The sequence below is a fragment of the Zophobas morio genome, unplaced genomic scaffold, assembly GCF_036711695.1.
Source record: "Zophobas morio isolate AGI-343-1 ecotype UQ-CSIRO unplaced genomic scaffold, CSIRO_AGI_Zmor_V1 ptg000023l, whole genome shotgun sequence".
Taxonomy (NCBI): Eukaryota; Metazoa; Arthropoda; class Insecta; order Coleoptera; family Tenebrionidae; genus Zophobas; species Zophobas morio.
In genome coordinates, this window is record NW_026972128.1 from 9,795,417 (window position 1) to 9,807,850 (window position 12,434).

Genomic DNA, 12,434 nt, shown 5'->3' on the forward strand with positions numbered 1-12,434 from the left:
TCGAATTGTAAACTACATGCTATCTCCAAAAGCTTTATTAGATTCCATTAACGATTTTAAGTTCACAGGTAATGGAACGAAAATATGAGCCATTCAGTTCGCTTAAATCTATGTATGATATGCTAGTCACCTCAAATTAGTTTTCAGAAGCAACTTTTATCCTAGGTTCGTTTAGCATAATACTAAATTGAATACTAAATACAACTCCTACCATGGAAACAAAGTTATCACCGTATGACTAATGACCATTCTTCCTGTTTCCAAGGTACAAATTGTATTCGTTCCATTCATAATTTTAAATTTCGTGACGTGTCAAGTTGTCGTCACAGATACAAGCATTTTTGTACAGTAAAACTTGGGTATAATCAGAGATTATATCGAACTCAAAACAGTTTAGTACTTATGGCCTTTAAAATTGATATTTTGTGAGGTAAATCTTGACGTTTGACTAACACCCTACCGAAAATAGGTTGATAGTCTTATTACAACTTACTTTAGATGAAGTTCTTGAAATGACGGAAGTTACCAGTAATAGATTATTATTATTAATATAGTCAATCGTAATTTATACAGAAATTTCATATCTTTCTGTGTAGTCAAATCAAAAACTATTCATTATAATTTGCTTAAATACCGTCGAATTCTGATAATGTTGCCACTCCTAGAACTAAATGGTGAACTTATACCATTCTTAACAAAATTTGGTGTTTATTTTTTTTTATTACGTGACAAAATTGCTCCAAAAATTTTTCAAAACTGTCAAATAACTGAATTTTCTGTTTCAAGAACAATCCCATCCAGTTTTCCTCATCTGAACATTTAATATAACTCCATCGATACTTTTGATAGTAAAATAAAATGTCGTGTTTACTCGCAGACACTCATGAATCTTTTTCCAGAAATTTGATAGCAAATCAAACCTGTAGCTATTTTTTTTCCCGAGCATAGTCTAAAGAAGTATAGTAATCGAGTCCATTCGACGAATGAACACTTGTATGTTTTCTCGACGTTCCATGACCCCTAGAGTACGAAAAAGGTAATCTCTCGTTTCCGTCTGTGTGTCTGGCGTCTGTGTTGATTTCTATGAGACACGTAATCTTCGAAAATGGACCGATCGTTGTCAAATTTTTGATGAATATAATGCAGATGGTTAAATGTTAACCAAAATTTGGCTGATCATCCCCACCAACAATTTGATGACCTCATTTCAAAGAATTCTATATTTACATACTTTATCTCTGTCAAATTTTATTTCAGAATTGCTTATACAAGTGATTTAAAAAAATAATTAATGTGTTAATCAATTTATGTTACGGATTAAATGAGGAACTGCAGAATCGAATGAAATGTTCTAGACGCTTCAAGGTTATCGCAAACATGGTAAATTTTTAATCAAAACATCTGTGTAACCTTCTTTTTCTTGTATAGATAAAATAAATTTAATAAAATTAATCATTCTTTGATTTTTTATTGATCAAATTAAGAACGAGTCACTATATTTTCTCGAATATGTGAGAATACGCACATCATTATTTAATAACGATTAAATAAGAATTATAATAATCATATTCAGAGCACTTTGTCCGATTGTGGTTTAATTAACAATTTTAATCCTCTCTTCTGAGGCGACAAACACATTCAAAGCAAACAAATTTCTACGTGACATTCTTCCGATGTATAAACATAAATATTTAAAATTAAACCTTGTTATTATTGCTGAGGCCATTTTTCCAGTTGGTTATCCGGATTGAAAATAACCCCATCTGCATGAACACAACTGATTCTAAATTTTATTACAATTTTATTCTAGAGTTTAACGGCTGTGAATGTGAATTGGGGGTTAAAAAATAACTCTCGCACGCACTGCATGCACGTGTTTTGTCTTAGGTATTCAATTCCACCAAGAATTTTCCACATGAATGTTGAATGTAGTAGGTGAATTTCACTTTCAGAAATTTTCTACAAAAAAAAACTCATGTGGAAGATGTTTCTTCATATGTCCTTCAACGACGGTTTTAACTTATAACGTAGGCAAGAAACAAGTAGGTGATCAGTTTTTCCAGAGGATTTTACAAATAATCAATCACAAGAGTTTCATTGCAGAATTATGGCTGCCGATTTTTTTCATAAATATATTTTATTATAATAATTCACAATATTCACGTCTTTTATCCTAAAGAAGTAGTTGAGTTGACCGTTTCTTGTCGTAACACCATGCTGTCCAAAATTTAATTTTTTAGTAAATTCTATAATAAAGTAGTTAATAGATAATGTTACAACTAAAGTTTTGAGAAAGACTGAGTCCGAAACGGCTTTTTTTCCAAAATATATAACGACGTAATTATACGTTTAATTTCCTTTATAAAAACATAAAATAAAAATAAAGAACTTTAACTTGCCAAGTGAAATAGAAGTGAAACTTTATGGTATAAAATTATATAGCGCTTCTGATAAAACGCCATTGAAGCACATTATCAGAAAAGTAAAAGCCACCTCTTCGATCTTTAATTTGTTTCATTGAATACAAATCCAGTTGTGTTTTTAATAAATAAGGTTTAATTAAAACAAACGTTACTTTCCTGTCCAATAAAAACTGAAGTAAACTAATAGCTAGGTGTATTATACAGGGTTTCTATAAATGATGATAGCGTCCAAGTAGGTCATGAAAAGGTGCCGCCTCTCAGTTTTGGACCTAAAATTAAATGTCCAAGGACGCAGACAAAATAACACACGCATCTGTATAACTGGTTGCCTAAATGCTTCATATTTAAAAAAAATAAAACTAATTCATTACAATAACAAGAAAGAAATTCATTGCGGTTAAACATCACAGTAAATGTTGAAAATGTTCACCACTTTGTTCAAGGCACATATTCACTCTCTTTTTAATTTCAAAAATGTTCCATAATCCTTTCGTCAATGCCCATGGTTCAATTTCATATTGCAACAAGAATTCCTGACTACTGAGGAAATTTTGCCAAAGATGTTTGCGGATGGTGCTCAAGTCGTCTCAAATCATTAACAACTTCCTCAGGTACTGAAGGTCTTCTGTGAGATTTCCCTTTGTTGACACTGCCAGTTCGAATAAATCTGTTGAATACGTCTCTCATGTGAGCCTCTAACGATGTTTCTTGAATTATTAAATCACGATATTTGGCCAGATATTGTTGCTTACAACCGGTTACAGAATATACACATTCTTTGTTTAGGAATATCCCATTGCGATAACAAGACATAACAATGAAAGTGTCTTGTTCAACAGAAAAATTTTGAAAACGACTGTTTTGTTGTTTTGAGCTCGGATCAACGAGAATCACTGTAATTCACACTTGAAAAACGTTAAAACAATAAAAAGGGCGACTTTAAATGACAGGTTACAAATGATATTCATGACAAGTGAGAATTGTCATAATGAGGCATAATTTCAGCGAAGCGGGATTTTTGAAATCTATGACTAACTACACCCTTAGAATCATTTATAAAAACCCTGTATAATAACGGGCGAAAAAATAAGCTGTAGTTTATTTGTTGTGTTTCCCTACAACATACGTTCCAAAAAAGAAAAAAACACGATGGCGAACTAGTAACTAGAAATTTTTTTATCGCTTGATACAATATAACTATAAAATAAACATATAAAAACATTATTATTATTGGAAAATTCTAAACAAGAAATATATAAATTAATTTATTATACTTTTATAAAGTGACCAATGAATGTACAACGCTTAATTGTGCTAAAAGTTAGGTATTTTTTTAAGATAAATTTAGAACAAACTATTTAAGACAGATTTACAAAACAGTGTCGATTGCAACTGATCGCCCTTAACACATGTGGACTCTTTTATCACAGAATGGATTGTTCCGAGCGAACGTTGATAAATTCCAAACGACGTAAGCTTGCTGTCTGACAGGCTACCGTTGTCACTGTTGCCACGTCGTTTCCAGATTCACCAATGACCGTATAAAAAAAAATTGTGAATACTTCCTTCATTAATGCTTTATGTTGCTGGGAGCGAAATTTTACTTGACCTTGGATTTCTTGCGAACCCCATTAATTGCAAAATAAATTGACTTTTTGTACTAAAATTAACCTTTCTAAGATTTCTCAAAACAAAGACTTATAGAGTTGGCTGTGAGGTCAGTTGTATAGGTGGTAACATGACATATAATTCTGTCAGCTGACAAAAAAATTGAGGGTAATGGTGTCACCTAAAACTTGACGCCAACTTTGATTCAATATATTTTCGATCGCACGGCCTTTTGTATGAATATTTTTCGTATGACATACATTAAAAGACGGCCTGTAATGCCCAAAACATAAATCAACGGAGTTTTGCTTTATTCTGTTACTGGCAGAAATCGATAGATTTAAATCGCATTTTTTTATGTTTTGAATTGAACATTTTAAAATGACGCTCAATATGTCTGTGTATAGAGACCTCCAAAATCATCATAATACGGAATCAAAAATAATTGATGCGGTTCTTTGTTGCAATAAGGCTCCGGAAATAGTTCATGGTAAGCACGTTGATATCCTTTTCAAATAAAAAATGTATATTAATTTGTAGTTATTTAGATCTCAAAATACTCCGTTGCGGTAAATTGCTCTAGATATTTAATTGTTAAATTCCATAAATTGCCCCGGCGCCTCCACCATTAATTGTAATCGATTGGTAGCGTAACATTATCTAGGATTATTTTGGAATATTTGCACAAATATACGAGTATCTGCAGACAGTGTCTTTTAAGATTTCTTTTTGTACTTTTTGGCTTGAAACAAGAAACATGAGAAAGTATGCTACATTTAATTTTTGTGAAGTGTGATCAATAAAAAATTAGGACCTAGTTTAAAAAGTATGTTACTTCTAAAATTTAAATAGCGTTTAGCAAGCAAAATTTTGAAGTGACGTTATTAAAATTTGACAACACCCAGTCCAGTAATTTAGGAAATTATCAGACTAATAAATATCGATACAGACAACAGACCGATGGAAACGGGACTCTGATTTTTTCAAATTCTAGGGGTCATGAAACTTCAAAACGATAAGGGATAAAAAAGACAAAACAAATAATTTTAAATGTGTTAAGACTATCTTGATAGAAACCAAGATGCTTTGGAATTTAAGAAAAAAAGGAAGACAGAACTGGCCACAGAAATATTGAAAATTTCGGTCTACAGGCTACAAAAAGTCCAGGTTTAAGTGACATTGAATATAAGAAAAACATATCTTCAGAATTAGTCACACAAAGACAAAAGTGAATCCTGTAGATTTAATGTCAATCCGGGAGATTATCTGTAAAATGGTTGTTTCTAAAGAATACATTACTATTAAGTTGTTGCACGATGAGTAATGGAAGAGATTCCCGATTTTAACGTTGGTCCTAGATCGTTAACCAACTGGATAAGGAAAATGGGTTTCAAATTCAAGAAAAATAGTAACAGATTGTTTTTGATGGAACGGCCTTCAGTTAAATTAAACGTGGGTACTTAATAAGGGTAGCATATGCAAAAAGACATGGCATGACGGTTCAGTAAACAATCCTACTGCAAAAACTGGAGAAGGGTGCATACACTGTGGTTCACGCTGGAAATAAAAACGGTTTTACTGAAGGAGCGTTTTTAATTTTTAAAGCTAATAGCAAATCTGGAGACTATCATGATAATATGAACCAGGAAAATTTTGAAAAATGGTTCAAAGAACAGTTAATACCAAGTTTGCGGGAACCTTCTCTTATTGTGATAGATAACGCAACTTATCATAGTAGACCTGAGGTGTCAATTTAGTCTTTATAGTTATTCATATATTGTAACAAAAATTTACTTTAAATGTAGGAAGAAATTCCTCAAAATAGTTGGACAAAGACAAAAATGATAGCATATTAAAATAAAAATGGGATTGATTATCCATCCAAGGCCATGAAAGACCAAATCTGGGGAATATTGGGTAACAAACGACCCCAAAAACGTTATCACTTAGATTTATACACCCAACATTATATGCATTGGGTAATGATGCTGCCACCTTACCACTGCCATTTCAACGCTATTGAAATGGCATGGTCGGAAGTTAAAAGAAATTATGATAAGATCATTCCAAGAACTAGCTCTTTCCCTAATGATGTTTGTACAACTTGGCAAAATGTGATTGATCAAGTTCCGGCTGTGCATTGGAACAATTACGTTAAATATACCAGTGGCGGCTCGTGACTGTCTGATGTGGTGAGGCGATGATAGAAGTTTGACAATAATAGTAATATTACTTCGTTATACTAGTTAGTAATAATAGAAGTCTTGCCTGAATACCGGTCATTTCCGGGTCAGTGGTAGGTCCCAATAATAATAATAATAATAACACCCATAACACATTGAATCAACAATGTTTTTACAAGTCAAAATTTTGTTGAAAGTAACACTTTCTTGGAGGTATTCGGGAATAGTTGTTGTGTTCTTTTCTAAATGTTTTAAGCCCATGAAAATTTTAATGTGTACTTTGGAACTTTCATGTAATTTTGCACTTCCGATGAAATTCTTTAAATCGTTATATCCCGGGATGTTGTGTAAATATTACGGCAGAGCCATTTATATGTTTCGTAGGTACCAAGTTGACTTAAAAAACTTGGAGTACTGACGATTCTGTCGCTTATCAGTGGAAGTTAAATGAATTAACGGTTTTGACTGCTCGATATTTAGCAAAATTTGCCGACGTTCTAGCTCGGTTCGCCGCGAAAACGGCGGTTCAAGAAGCAACATGACGATATCGTACTCGGGATTCATTTTTCACTCACCTATACCCTGTATCTATGAAAGAGACAAAAACACGAAACACCAACACGTGGGTTTTTATTCACGTTCATGCTAATTACCCACGCACCCCGCAACCCTACCGTTCTGTAAAATAAATGGAAAAATGGTTTCATGAGTACGCCGAAATTGGCCGAGAAGCACCTAAGATATCGCCTCAGTTCCGAGCGAACGCATGTATAGGAGTATAGGAGCTGAGCCATGGAAATCCGTGTCTGTGATTGGGCTTCGCTGGTTCAAGTGAACCGACGTTCTGGCCGCTTCAGTTAAAGAACTAGGCGCATAAATCGTACGGTTTTCAACGAAAAATGTCAGCAGGAAGCGTAAAAAATAAAAAATCATGTAGATTTCCCATTTCAACATATTTTGTAACTAAAAATGCATTGAAAACTCTTTATTAATTATAAATTAAGTCAATCTGTTCTTAAGATATATGCTGTGAGGCGCCGCCTCACTTGCCTCATCTGACGAGCCGCCACTGAAATATACTGATAAAATAATAAATTGTGCTTGGGAAAATGAAAAAAATTTTGATATTTCAGACCAGAATGAAATCATTATTAATGTTAATAATTCGGATGATAGTGAGAATGGAAGTGAGGATGATAACAGTAGCCTTGAAGATTTAGATGTCGATATGTTATATAACAATTGGAAACAGAGGAGCTTCGCTAGTAATTAATGAGTCTCCCAACTTAAAAATTCAATGTACAAAATTTCTCTCACTGACTTTTCTTTTTTAGTACCTGTACCTTTCAATAATTTGCGAATTTGAAATTTAGATTTACCCATAGCAACATATTCGTAACATGTAAGAAATCACCTACGAAAAATTACTAAAGTGGAAATTGCAAGGGGCAAAAAAAGAAAAACGCAAGGGTAGAGCAAAAGGTGGAATCATAACAGGAGTGAACAAAGATATAAAAGAAATAGAAGAGGGGGCGATAGAAATGGAAGGCATGGTTGAAAGAAAACTGACTGTAAATAAAAAAAGATAGAGAATCTGCACAATATATATAGTAGAGGAATGAGAAACACGAAACAAGAAATACAAGAAAAAATCGAAGAGTCCGAAGAAGAATTTCTACTGTTAGGAGGGGACGTTAATGCCAGAATGGGGAACAAAAGCAGAGGGGAAGACGGGAAAAACACACGAAAATTGAAAGATAAAGTAGAAAACAAAGACGGAAAATTGCTATGGGAATTAATTGAAAAAAGGGGTTGGGAAGTCTTGAATGGGGTGAAGGAAGGGGTTGAGGAGGGGAATTTACCTGGATAGGTACAAGAGGGGAATCGGTAATAGACTACGTAATAGTAAACAGATTAGCAGAAGAAGAGGTAGAAACATTCAAAATAGGGGAAAAAGTGAACTCCGATCACATGCCACTAGAAGTAAAAGTGAGGGGCATAAGTAGAGGGAGCGGTTGTTTAAGTAATGAAGCAGGAAAAGAGAAGAAGATATGGGTATGGAATGAAAAAGAAACTGAGCATTATTTTTTTATAATTAAGACCCACCACTGACCCGGAAATGACCGGCATTCAGGCAAGACTTCTATCATTACGGGTACTAAGACCAAGTAATGATATGCATTGATTAGATTAACAGAACAACTTTCGAAATTCTAGAATTAGAGCATACAAATTAGTCTGCTATTATTCTCTAATCTCACCCCAATTTATTATTTATTTTATTATTATTATAATTGTTATGATTCCACCTTTTGCTCTACCCTTGCGTTTTTCTTTTTTTGCCCCTTGAAATTTCCACTTTAGTAACTTTTCATAGGTGATTTCTTACATGTTACGAATATGTTGCTACAGGTAAATCTAAATTTCAAATTCGCAAATTATTGAAAGGTACAGGTACTAAAAAAGGAAAGTCAATGAGAAAGTTGGGAGACTCAAGTGTTGGAAGTGGAATTTAAAGAAAAAGGAACTGAAAAGAAAATGGAAGAATTAAAAAGAGAAATTGAAAAAGCAGCCATAAGAAAAGAAATTGTAACGAGAAATTTAGAAAAGAGAAACAGATGGTGGGATAGCAGATGCAGAGATTTAAAAATAGAAGCAAGGAAATGTTTACGAAGGTGGAAAAAGGGGAAAGGTATAAAAGAAGAGTACTGGCAGGCAAAAAATAATTATAGAAAACGATGCAAAGAAAAGAAAGAAGAGATTCAGCAAGAAGAAGAAGAAAAAATTAAAGCGATAAGAACTGAGCAAGAGGCATGGCAGTATATAAATAAAGAACGGAAGAACAAAATCACGATTAGTGAAGACACACCAATAATACAGTGGAAGAAGCATTATATGGAACTGTTGAATGGAAAGCAAGAGAGAATTGTAACGCAAGATAGTAAAACCGGGAATGGTGGTAGAGAAAGGGAGGCGGAGATTCGAGTAGAGGAAGTAGGAAAACAAGTAGGAAGATTGAAACGAGGAAAAGCACCAAGGAGGGATGGGTTGGTAAACGAAGTGTGGATATTTGGGACGGATGGAATGATTGAAAGATTGAGAGAGTTAATGAATGATCTGTGGATGGGTAAAGGTTTTCCCGGGGAATGGAGAGTAGGGCAAGTATGCCAAATCATAAAAAGGGTAGGAAAGAAAAAGTAGAGAATTATCGGGGAATAACTCTCCTAAATACGGCATATAAACTGTACGCAATGGTGTTAAATGAAAGGTTGGTGACAGAGATGAACGAAAAGAGTATATTACCGGAAAGTCAAGCGGGATTTAGATGAGGTAGAGGGGCTATGGACAATGTATATATACTGCATCATCTAATAGAAAAAGAGTTGCTAAAGGAAGGAGGTCGCGTATATGCACTGTTTGTAGACCTAAGAGCCGCGTTTGATACGGTGGACAGAGAGTGTTTTTGGGAATGCATGGAGAGAAGAGGACTGAGTGAAAAGTTAATTGCAGCAGCAAGAGAGATCTATAGAAAGACAGTAACTAGTGTGAGAGTGGGGGGAATAGAAAGTGAAATGTTTTGGACGACGAAAGGATTGAGACAGGGATGCCCATTAAGTCCCAGTCTGTTTGCTTGTTACATAAGCGATATCGGAGAAATGTTTAGAGGAGTACAAGCGGGAGGAATGGTGGTGGGGTGAGAAAAGGTATGGTGTTTGGCATTTGCAGATGATTTCGTAATATTGGCGAAGGATGAATGTGGAATGAACGAGATGAAAAAAATCTGCAAAGATACTTTAAAAGAAAGAAACTGGAGGTAAATTTAGAAAACACAAAAATGATGGTGTTTAGAAAAAAGGAAGAAAAGGGGAGGAAAAAGTGTGGCGTTGAGAAGATCGAATCATAGACACAGAAAAGGAGTTTAAATATTTTGGATTTAAGTTTGCAACAACTAACACAGTGAAAGCACTTATAAGAGAAAGAAGGGTCAAAGCAATGCAGATAATGGGAATGGTGTGGAGTATAGGTGAGAGAATATTTGCACGTGATGTAAGGAGAAGGATGAAAATGTTTGATAGTTTAGTTAGATGTTGTATGGAGTGGAGATATGGGGATGGAAGGAATATGTAGAGATGGAAGCAGTACAAGAAAAATATTTGAGGTGGATGTTAGGGCTACGGAAAGAGACGCCAGGCTATATAGTAAGAGAAGAATGTAAAAGAGAGAAATTAAGAGTATACACTGGGAAAAGAGCTGCAAAGTATGATGGAAGGTTGAAAGAAAGAGAGGAATGTAGGATATTGTATGAACGCTGGAAGGAGAAAAAAAGGAAGCAGGGAAAGAACATCACAAGGGTAGACAAGGATATTATGAAAGACTGGGATACGCATGGATGGAAATAGAGAAAAAGAGAGAAATGGGGGTGAGTATGAGAGAAGAGTTGTGTATGCGTGACAGAGACATACATAAACAAGAGAGAAGAGCGACTGTAAGTAAATCTAGATACAATGCAGACTATAGAAAGATAATAACAGAAACAGTACCATAGTACCTAAACAGAGAAAGCGCGAAGGAAAAAAAAAATAATTGCGAGATTTAGGTGTGGAAATGAAGAAAGAAATAATAAGTTTTGAGTAAGCGAAGGTGAGAGAATGTGTAGGGTGTGTGGAGAAGGGCGAGAGACGATAGAGCACATGCTGCATGACTGTGAGGAGAGCAAAGAAAGAGAGGAGAGTGCGACAGAGATATTGAATGAAGACGGAAGAGGGGTGGAATGGATGAAAGAAGTGGAGAGGACAAGAGTAAGGCTGGGGCAAGGGGGGATGGGATAAAGGAAAAAATGAGTTATTTGGTTTTTAAAATGTTTTATTTGGTTTTTGTTAATTAGGAAAAAATTGTAGTGTTGTAAGGTATGCGAACTTAAAATCGGGACTATAATTAATTTCCACAATTTTTGTATAAAGAAGCGCTTTGCATAGTGCTACATTAAATATGACGTTTAGATTTTGATGACGATAATTTATTTTTAAGCAAAACTGTCATATTAGCAATGGCTCCGCTAAAAGAACTTGAAAAAAGAAAATTAATAAATTTAGTGTATGACAGGCAGCCAAAGATTACTCCATATTTGGCGGTTAAGGGATTAAAAAATTATGTAATTGGGAAAACCACTGTGTATAGAGTTTGGGAAACATTGGATGGAGTTGATGGAATAGAAAGGAAAGAAGAGTCTGGGAAAAAAAAAGAAGAAAATTACCGGAAGAAGAAATTCGGAAGATTGTTAAACTTTCAAAGAAAAATGGAGCGCCTGCATCGAAGTTAGCAAGAAAATATCATGTGTCAGATCGGAATATATCGAAAATATTAAAACAAAAAGGAATTGACCGTTATACCAAAATAGATGCATGAAAATCGACACCTAAACGACCAGAACGACAAAGAGCCAGACTAAATGCCTTATTTTCTGGTGATTTCAAACTCAGTGGCAAAAAAGACATCATTTATGATGATGAATCCTATTTTTCTTTCCAAAACGACAAAGCGTCTTCAAGTAAACATTATTTGGTCACATTTAAAGAATAAAGTACTTATATTATGAAGAAAACTGGTCAGCTTCGACATTTAGGAAATTGAAGTAGCGAATAAAAAAGAAAATCAAGGAATTTTACGAAAAATACTTCAACCGATTGCTGTGGAACAACCGCAAGAGAATTAATGAAGCGGCTGTTAATGGAACATTGAGAGTTATTAGGAAATAAGTTTATAAGGTTATTGTTACACAATTGTTTTTCGTTTGAATAATAAATACGTTTGAAAAATAGTCCCAATTTTAAGTTCGCCTACCTTAAATCAAGAATCTTTTAAGCCCGTAGGGTAAAAATAAACACTTACTATTACTAAAAAAAGTCACATTCTAAGTATTTTTGACTAGGAGAGTATTTCCATGACAATATCTCCACCGAGATTTATTAGCATTTTAAAAAACAAATAACTTTTCGTAGAGTTTTACCATTTTTACGATAATTTTAAAGTATATTAAAATTTCAAAGTTAATGGGTTGCCAGATAGTCAGATAGACGGAAACAGGAAATTTGCATTTTCGCATCCCACAATCCGCGAAAACCCAAGAAAACCTGACATTGGTCAGCCATGAAAATGACCGGATCGATTAAATATCGCTTGAAATGCAAACACAAACTTTTGTGTCATATTTACATTTTAA